This window comes from Elephantulus edwardii, unplaced genomic scaffold, assembly GCF_000299155.1.
Source record: "Elephantulus edwardii isolate Elephantulus edwardi_28Jun2011 unplaced genomic scaffold, EleEdw1.0 scaffold00044, whole genome shotgun sequence".
Classification (NCBI taxonomy): domain Eukaryota; kingdom Metazoa; phylum Chordata; class Mammalia; order Macroscelidea; family Macroscelididae; genus Elephantulus; species Elephantulus edwardii.
In genome coordinates this window covers 11,050,211-11,060,716 of record NW_006399794.1, presented here as the reverse complement: position 1 = coordinate 11,060,716, position 10,506 = coordinate 11,050,211, and the positions used below count along the sequence as shown (strand labels likewise).

At 34.8% G+C, this 10,506-nt stretch overlaps 1 pseudogene; it reads right to left on the bottom strand.

Moving 5' to 3' along the window:
- Positions 1–5,060: 5,060 nt before the first annotated feature.
- On the bottom strand, positions 5,061–5,955 carry LOC102855316 (annotated as a pseudogene).
- Positions 5,956–10,506: the final 4,551 nt, after the last annotated feature.

The window sequence follows — 10,506 nt, the reverse complement described above, 5'->3', positions numbered from 1 at the left end:
GATTTTTCTTTGCATCAAAGGAAACAACCAGTTTTAAAAATGCTGTTCAGAATTTACTCTGTGCCATGTAATATAGTAGGCACCATGAATCAAAATTTGAAAAATGCCAAGGTCTTCCCCTGAAGAAGCACATCATTTAACCCAGGAAGTTAAAGTAAGTGGAATATTTAAATGAATAATCGGAGCTCTAATAATGAGTAGCTTCTTGGTAGTGGTAAGGAGAGATGTCAGTTGGAACCAAAGTTTAGTGGTTTTTTTGGAAGTGCATTGGGTTAGCATCAGAACTACCATAAATATTTAAGCTGGATTTAGAAGAGGTGTCAGGTGGATCTTGACAGAAAGCAAAGAGTACCAGAGGAATATCTATCTGATTGACTATGCAAAGGCATTTGACTCTGTGGATCATAACAAATTGTGGTTAACTTTGAGGAGAATGGGACTCTCAGAACAAACAGTACCCAGAACAGAGCAAGGAAACACTGCATGGTTCAAAATCAGGAAAGTAGTGCATCAGGGATGCATCCTGTCTCCATACGTTTTCAATTTATATGCAGAACAGATCATCCGAGAGGCTGGGCTTTATGAGGAGGAATGTGGCATCAGGATTGGAGAAAGACTCATTAACAGTCTGTGGTATTGCTGAAATTGAGGGGGACCTACTTGCTGCAGAAGGTCAAGGACTGTAGTTTTCAATACGGATTGAAGCTCAAGATCAAGAAGACAAAGCTGCTCATCACTGAGCCAATTGGCAGCACCATGATGGATGGAGAAGAGATAGAGGTTGTTAATAGCTCCATTTGCTCAGCTCCATAATCAACACTCTTGGCATCAATTGCACTGGGAAAATCTTTTGTCTGGTAACTGACAATGATGTCAGTCTAGAGACCAAGGTGCACCTGATCAAGGCCATGGCCTTCACAACTACTTGCCAAGAAAAATAGATCTGTCTTGGAGTAGCTGAAACCAAGTTTCTACTTGGAGGCTAGGATTTTGAAGCTCCGTGTCACATACCTTGTGCATGTGGCCAGGAAAAACTCGTCCTTAGAGAAGTACATCATACTTGAAAGGGTGGAGGGACAGCCCAAGAGAGAAAGACCCCAGATAAGATGGATTGAAACAGTAACTGGGAGTAGGTGAGTCTGAGTCAGTGAAACTGTCTCAGGACAGGGCAGGTTTCAGAGCCATTGTCACAGACAGGGTTTTTATGAGTCACAGGTGATTTGACAGCACAGAACAACAACAAGCTGATAAAATCGGGAACTTGATTCTGGACTGTACAATTTTAACTCACTTGCATTCACTTATTACTGTGAAGCAGAAAACTGACTCAGAGCTAATTTTCAGAGGCTGTAAATTGCACAGGAGATTGCCCCTTTCTCCTATGGAGCCACTGATATATTCAAACCGCTACATTTGGGTTAGTAGCACAACTCTCTAAGGACTACATCACAGAAGCTCCTGAAAGAAATTAAAAGAAACTTTATTTATATAGCAACCAAAATATCTTTTGATTCTCTGTTGCTAATGTTGCCTGAGTTAAAACATTAAAAATTTCTTTTTTATGACTAAATGTTTGATATTTATTGCTGTTTATTATAGGTGAATAGTGGTTAATGTTCTGCATATTGTAGTCATTGTTGTGGTGATGTACTGTTGAGTCAGAACCAACTCATAGCTGACCCTCTGGTGGGTTTTCAGAGGCAGTTAATTGCATGAGAGGAGGTTGCCCATCCTTCTCCCATAGGCCATCTGGGGGATTCAAACCACGTGCCTTCAAGATAGTAATGCAGCTTCTTGCCACTAGGCTACCAGAGCTCAATAGCAAATGATAACGATGTTGTCTTAATAGAAATATTCTAAAGTGGTTTAGCTGATGGTTATTCTTTGTCATTTATTGCTTTATTCAGGATTCACACTATTAAAATTCTTTTCCCATTTTATATAGATGAGATAATACCATGAACTGTAAAACAAAGTTTTATCTCTTTCTTATCAAGATTTCTAAAAAGTAATAAAAAGAACACATTTTCTTCAGGGACTGACTCATATAAAGTAAGAATAATTAGAAAATAAAGACTTTCCCCTCTGGGATGAATGTAAAAAGCAAGGAAATAAATGCAAAAGAGAGACTAATATCCCGTGGCAATAAATAAACATAAAATGTCACAAGCTAGAATCTGATGCTCCTTTCAAACAATTTTAGATTAATTCCCAAATTAAAATACAAATAAAATAACAAATTTTAAATATAATTCTGACATACTATGCGTAAAAATTATATAAAAATAAACACAATGATATCATTATTTATATTCTCCCAATGAAATTATGGAATCTTAAAACATGTAGCAAAACATTTTTAGTGAGATTTTCAATTCAGAATTGTAGGAATTCAGAGAAAATAGAATTTATTGAAGCCTGGGTTTGCTAAGTGCCTCTTTGAAGAGTGAAAGAGGATCAAGAGGAGAAAACACCATTGAAACTTGAACCATATCTAAACTCCAAAAGCATTCATCTAGTTTTGATTTATCATTCTTTAATAGGAAGGTAGATATCAATTGGAAGATAATAATTGTCTTCATCTTTAGTGAGAAATTATTTGGGAACATGTAATGAACATACCCTTGTATGAACATACTCTTCATAGAAATTCTGATTTTTAGCCTGTTTCACAAATTTAAAGATCCAATTTATTAATTTTTATTGTTATTTTCAGTTGATGTTTCCTAACTTCAATTTAGAGAACAATAGAAAGTCATTTAGCAATTGTTCCTTTTAGGCAGGAAATATTTTTTCTTTCAGGAATTTTTCATTTACCTGTATGATTTAGGTAAACTATATGGTTTGGTATCAACATTCTAATATACTCTTTCATTGATCTTTCAATTGTAGAAACTAATGACAGAATAAATTATTTTTGTCCTTTTCTACGCTTATGTGAAGAAGAAGAGAAATCTGGTTAAGGTCACTCAACTCATCTCATTGCTTTTGAGATGAAGTGATCAAAGCTGACCCTCCATTGGGTTTTCGAGGCTTCAAATTGCATGAGAGGAGACTGTCCATATTTCCCTCCACCCCCTGAATCATTGGTGGAGTCCAATCAATGCCCTGCAGGCTAGGCGACCAGAACTCCCTCACATTAAGATTTGCAGCCTCAGAAGTCCAAGATGGAGGCTACTTTAAGTAGAAATCAACTAAATGACAATGAATTTGAACCTTTAAAAAACAACAAACCTCTATTAGAGTCTATCTGACTCTGAAACAGTTGAGATCATCATCTTTACCGTTTATATAAAGAAAACTTACCAATATTAGGATAAAATAAATACTAAATAAAAATCGACACTTATTTGTGACACTTCTTTAGAAAAAGACATAACAATGTTGAGTGCTTGAGCTTGAGGTCTCTGAAGACCTTACTGTGACTTGTTCTGGTATTTTTCTGAAAAGTTTTCAAAACTCTTCTTACATTCAAGTCACAACCAACTCATAGGTTAGCCTCCAGTGGGTTTTCAGATCCTGTTAATCTCACAAAATGAGAATGTTCATCTTTCTCCCTTGGAACAGTTGATCCATTAGTTGATGGATCTGGCCACTGGGTTGGCAGCACAACTCCTTAGTAGGTTGCGAGAGCTGGACCTTGCATGCATATGCAATACATTTCATCTTTTACTTACCTTGTTTTACTTTGAGCTTTAACTTTTTAAACAAAATAAAAAGACATTTTAGGGGATTGTTTCCTTTTATAGAAAATGCACATTTAGTCCTGAAAAAGTAAGTTTATTTCTCTTTTATAGCTTTTTTTTTTGTCTGATATGACCCCCTTCAATGTGTAGCACAAGGTTAATGTTCAAAAGACCTGTGTAAAGATCAAAAGAAAGAAGGGCACAAAAAATTGTTAGAAAAAAAGTTTACAAGGGTAAAAACAGGAAGGTACCAGTATGTGAAAAGAAATTGATGACTACTCCTGAGATGTAATGACAGTATTGGAGAGATAAGTAAATTACATAATAGACAAACTTAGACAAACTTAGTCTAAACAATTTTACACATTTGCACATATTCATACATTCTAGGAAAAATTTCATAATGAGAAAATTATAAATATAAAACTAAACTACAAAACAAATATACGTTGTTTACTTTGATATAGCTATCAGAGTGAAAAATCTTACTTTTCTTAATTTATCTTTAAATTCCTGTTTGACTTTTGTCCTTTACCATACTTTTGGCATACAATAATGATGACTAATATTTACTGAGCATTTACTATATGCAAAATATTGTTGTAAACAGAAAATAATCACATTTCCTTTTATATTATGCTTATAAAATAAATATCATCATTAATTCAACTTTATTTTACAAGTAAATAGAGCCACAGGGTGTTAAGTCAGTATTTTCCATAGATAGAACAACAGATAAGCTATAGTCTTGACTTTAATCAATGCATGCTTGTATTAAAATACCCGTAAAATCCAAGTGAACGCTATATTAAGAGCTGAGATATATATTTCCCAGGAAGGCAAATTTTTAGTACTCTGTCCTATTTTTTATTTGATTTCTTATTTTAAGAAAATGCATGACTTATATTTGAATAGTCACAAAGTAAATATTGCAAAAGAAATAAATTTTAATCTCATATATTGTAAATATGAGAATAACAATATAAATATTTGGATTTTATCTGATGTGATTCATAGCCTTTCTTATATATAAAATATTTAGAATACTTTTAAGATTTAAATGGAATGCCGTACATTAAATGCTATAAAACTTTGAAGCCTAAGATGATATGATATGTATAGAATGAAGGGGCATGGAGTTTTATAACACTTCTCTAGATAAAATATTTAAAACTAGTAGGAAATTTCACATTTCCAAAAAGTTTTAAGTAGAAATAGTCAGAGATGTACTAAAAGAAATACCTTAGCCACACAAGAAAAGATTATCTGTTCTTTATTTTCTCAACATCCTTGGTACCTTTAAATAAATTTCTCAAAGAGACCCATTCCTCTCCTTTATCTCACCTTAAGTGCAAACAGTCTATATGATACATTTCAAATCTGTTTTGTTTTCAAACCGTACCCCAGGGGGTTAAGTACAGGCGTAAGAAAAAGAAAAATGTTGGACATGGTCACACAGGGAAGTGGGTAGTGGAACTTGCCTATCCTGTGGATCAAAGCTAGAGTAATAAGTGGGACATAGAAAATAAGAACAGTGATAATATGGGAAACACATGGGTTCAGTGCCTAAAGTCTTCCCTTCCTCAATGCAATGCCTAAAACTATCTTCAAGGTTAAAGCACAAGATAGAATAATAAACACAGAGTCAACACCAGAGGAACAGAGAACCAAGACATCATCCATAGATGATGTTGACATGAATAGACCCACAAGCCAATTTCATTACACCAGGATGGAAACAGAGTGAGTGTGAAAAAATGACACTTTTACTGAAAGGAAGTCGTTTGAGTAGAATAGGCAAGGGAGCTGTCAGTGTTACACCTTGTGCCAGAGCAACCAAGCCTATCTGAGTAATTCGAGTATGAGTTAGGACCACAGTGTAATGCAGTGGGTTGCATATGACCACGAAGTGATCAAAGGCCATGGCCAACAATATGGCTGATTCCATGGAAGAGAAAGTGTGGATGAAGAACATCTGAGCCAGACAGCAGTGAAACTCAATCTTAAGGAAGACGCTGAGTATAGTGGGCAATGTGGATGCTGACATTCTCATATCAGTGGCTGCCAGCATAGATAGGAATATATATTGAGGCTCATGAAGACTGGAGTTCTTGCGTAGTATATGAATGATGATGCTGTTTCAAAGTATGGAAACTATATACATGATGTTTAATGGCACAGAGATCCAAATATGAGCATCCTCTAACCGAGAGATGCCTGAAAGAAGAAAGAATGGTGGCTGGTGGTAGGTGCCATTGAACACAGACATGGTGATCAAACCTAAAAAAAAAAAAGACCAAAAAAAGGAAAATATACAGAAAGGTAAAAACAGTGACGTTCATTCAAGTTTAGTTATTAGTCAAAAGGAACGTTTAGCTGTAGAGAAAAATTAAGTATCTGTGACATATAGGATCAATTGAATAGCATTGATCTCTCTTTAAGATGTACAACTAGAATATATAGCACCTTAGAATTGAAGAAGATGAGATTTCATTTCAGATACTTTAGACATGTTATCAAGAAGGACTTTCTCTGGTAGGGCATCCTGCCTGGTTTAGTAGAGCATCAGTAAGAAAGAAGAAAATCGTCAATGAGATAGAATGACACATTAACTGCACTAATCAATGTAGACATAGCAACAATTGTGAGGGTGCTGAAGAGTCAGTCATTATCTCATTATGTTGTATATAGTTATTGTTGTGTACCAACTAATAGGAACTAATTCATAGCTTTCCCTCTAAAGGTTTTTTTTTTCAGAGACAATAAGTCACATGGGAGATTTCTCATCTTTCTTCCATGGCCAGCAGATTTTCCTAATGCAATTTTCCTTTTGATTTCCTAACCACTTGTGGTGAGAATGTTGATTGTGGAACCAAGTAAGTGAAATTGTTAACAATCTCAGTCTCCAGCTATCATGGTGCTGCCAATTGGCTCAATAGTGAGAATATTTGTCCTGATATTGAATTGCAATCTATAGTAAAGTCCCTGATCTTCTGCAGCAAATACTTCAGGTTTTCCTCAGTTTTGGCAAGCAGGGTTGTGTCATCTGTATAACGCAGACTGCTGATGAATCTTCGTCCAAGCCTGAGGCCATATTCCTCTTCTTAAAGCCCAGTCTCCTGAATGATCTGTTCTGCATACAGATTGAAAAATGTATAGAGATAGGATCCCTGATGCACTCTTCCTGATTTTGAACCATGCAGTGTTTTTTTATCTCTATTCTGACGACTGCTTCTTGGTTCCAGTATAGGTTTCACATGATCACAATCAAGTACTCTGGGATTCCCACTTCTTAGTGTTAGCCACAATTGTAATCCATAATCAAATGACTTTTCAGATTCAGTGAAATACAGATAGACATTCTTCTGGTATTCTTTACCTTCAGCCATGATCCATCTGAAATTGGCTATGATGTCCTTATTGCCACGGCCTCCTCTAAACCCAGCTTGAACTTCTGGTAGTTTTCTGTCAATGTCCTCCTGTTCCAGTTTTTGGGTTTTTGTTTTTTGGGGTTTTTTTCGGGGGGTGGTAACCTATAGCATGATTTCTCTTGCATGTGATAATAGTGATATTGTTTGATAATTTACACGTTCTGTTGGATTACCTTTTTTTGAAATGAGAATAAACATAGATCTCTTCCAGTCAGTTGGCCAGGTAGTTGTCCTCCAGATTTCTTGACACAACCTGGTGAGCACATCCAGGGCAGCATCATTTTGTTGAAATATGTCAATTGATACTCTGTTAGTTCCTGCGGTCTTATTTCTTTCCAATTCCTTCAGAGCAGGTTGGACTTTCTCCTTTATCACCAGTGCCTCTTGATCATGTGTTGTTTCATGAAATTCTTCTAGGTTAGTAAATTATTTTTAATAAAGTGACTCTGTGTACTTCTTCCATCTGTTTTAGCAAGCAATTGGTAGGATAATCATATATCAATCCTAATGACTGTGGCAACCTGCTTTTTACAACTTCCAGAAAAGCCTTTATTCCCATTAGGTTATAATGTACTGTGAACAGAACCAATACTCATTTTTTAATAAAGTAATGAAAGCCCAGTAAAGAGAATTATTTATTTAGACATTAGCTGCTGATGATTAAGAACTATTTTCAACCTATATTTCACAAGTGAAAATTTATTCTTATGTCATGCTTCTTGTCTAAAACAGGATCAACAGAGAACATTTAAACGAAAGAAAATGAAAGGATTTATATAAAAAATATTGACAAGCAGAGGGATGAGGATGTGCAGGAGGAGGGGGAATTAATCATGGAGTTGTACAACTTGATGGGTGGGGTAGTGAGAGAAATTGGAAGAATCTGTTCTCAAAATCAATGTATTTTAATTTTGTAAATAAGCTAGCATTAAAAATATGTTTTAACAATGGAAAATAGGAGGTTATCATCTGCTTATCACCAATAACTTTTTCATAGATGTTCAATGATGGAGTAACATTAAATGAAAGACATATAAACTAATATTTCATTGATATATATACATATATCAATATATATTTTTATGCATTTATTTATATCTCACCACTACTTGCCTTCCAGTTTGTCATACTGTGGAGGCCTAGTCATTGCTTTGATGATGGAAACTTTGATAATATGTCACTTATATTTTATATTCTAGATAAGTTTCAGTCCACAATGGTGAATACCTTTAAGTGGATTTTACAGACTAAGATGGAGTAGGGAGAATGACATGTCAATATACTTTTTGCCAAAAAATTCAGTTAAAACTTTCTAAATAGCTATGGAACATTAAGTGACATAGAGCTGGATGATGCACCCCTCTAGTTTATAGGCGCCCAAATGCAAATATCTCCTCAGAGGGTAATTTTAATTGGATAAATAAAGCAAAGCTTTTGGAACTTCCATTTGCTAATACAATTGTTGGGATTGTTCAGTAACATTGAGTCCAGGTAACTCAGACACAGATCAAAACTTTGCACTGTCACATACCATCTTCACAATCTCTACTGCACTTTTAGCTCATTGTGAGTTATTGTGTCTATCCATCTCACTGAGAGTCTTTCTCTCCTTCATGACTCTGTACCTCTATGAGAACGATATCCTTTCCAGGATCTTAACTCCTATTGAGAAAATGCCAATGTAGTTGCTAATCTGAAGACTCAAATGAGAAACACCACATACAAACAGCTGTTAATAATTAGAAGCTGAAGTACATTACATAAGGGTATAGAAAAACTAAAAGTTATCAGACACAAAAAGAAGTCCTAGGCATTAGAAAGCTGAAATGTATTGGCATTAAACATTTTTAACTGAATAATTATATTTTCTACTATTCTGGGTATGGCAAATTGAAGAGGAACAACACTGCATTTGTTGCCAAAAAGAAAAGTAAAAGACCTATACTGAAGTATAATGCTATCAGTGATGGGACATATACACCAAAGGGAAGATGAGTTAGTACAAATATTACTCAAATTTATGCACCAATCATTAATGTCAAAGATTAAGAATTATTTTACTAATTTATGCAGTTAAGATCAAACATACAATAAAGATGTTTTCATAATTATTGGTGATTGTAATATAAGAGTTGAAAAAAAAGAACTATCAAGGAAAAATATGGTCTTGATTATAGAAACAATATTGGAGAGAATGTGAAAGAATTTAGCAAGACCAATGAACTACTGAGTAAAAAAAAAAAAAACCAACCAGAATTTAAACAACAGGAATAAGCGATAACATATGTGGACCTCACCAGATGTATTTAAATTGAATACATCTGTGAGAAGAGGCAATGAAGAAAATACCACTTGTAAGAACAAGGCCATAGGCTAAATATGGAAAATACCATCAATTTATCATATATATGCTGAAGTTGGAGATGAAAAACATAAAACATAAACACAAGAGCCAAAGTACAATTGTAGGATAAAGTAGAATATGATCAGGAATAGACACTATTGAAGGAAAGAGTTTAAGCTGCTCTGAAGGCAATGAAAAAACAAAACTCCAGCAATAAACAGAATGTCAATTGAAATATTTCAACAAATTAATTCAATGTGGGAATGTTCATATGTTAATCACAAGAAATGTAGATGGTAAACTATATCTGACCAACCAACTGGAAGACTTCTTTCTGTATTTGTGCCTTTTCCAAAGAAAAATGTTCAAACAGAATGCAGAAATAACAGATAATATTATTAATATGATGTAAAAGTTTAACTATTTCTGAAGACAACTTAAAGATAATTGAGCAGTTAATAAAAAAGAAACGGAAAGAAATGAACTTTGGATTCAGAAGAGGATGCAGAATAAGACATATCAACAATGTTGTAGTCAGATGGATCTTGTGTAAAAGCAGAAAACAACAGAAAGAGTGACAGAGTGGATTGTAACAAATTCTATTAAAAATTCTCTCTCAACTGTTGCTGTCAAAGTGAAATCAATTAGTAGGGGACTCTCCAAATGGGTTTCTGAGACTGTCAATACACAGGAGCAGATTGCACAAACTTCTTCTGCCTGAACTAACTGGTGGATTAAAAATATTACAGGGTATGGCTTTTGAGTTTCCAGCACAACTCCCTATGGGAAGCCAATACTAAATATTTGTAATAAACCTGAATGCTATCAGGATGTGGGGGAGGTGAGGTACATACAAGCAAGAGTTCACCCTGAAGTACTAAGGCAATCCTGAAGTGTTTACCAGATTCTTGCATTTGCTGACCACTCCCTCCCAAGTCTGGAGGAAGGTTTTCAATAGAAAGAGCTTGGCTTCATTTGCATTGAATTATCTTTGTGATTTACTTTCTGATAAACTGACTCTGAGAAGAATGGGAATACCAGAACA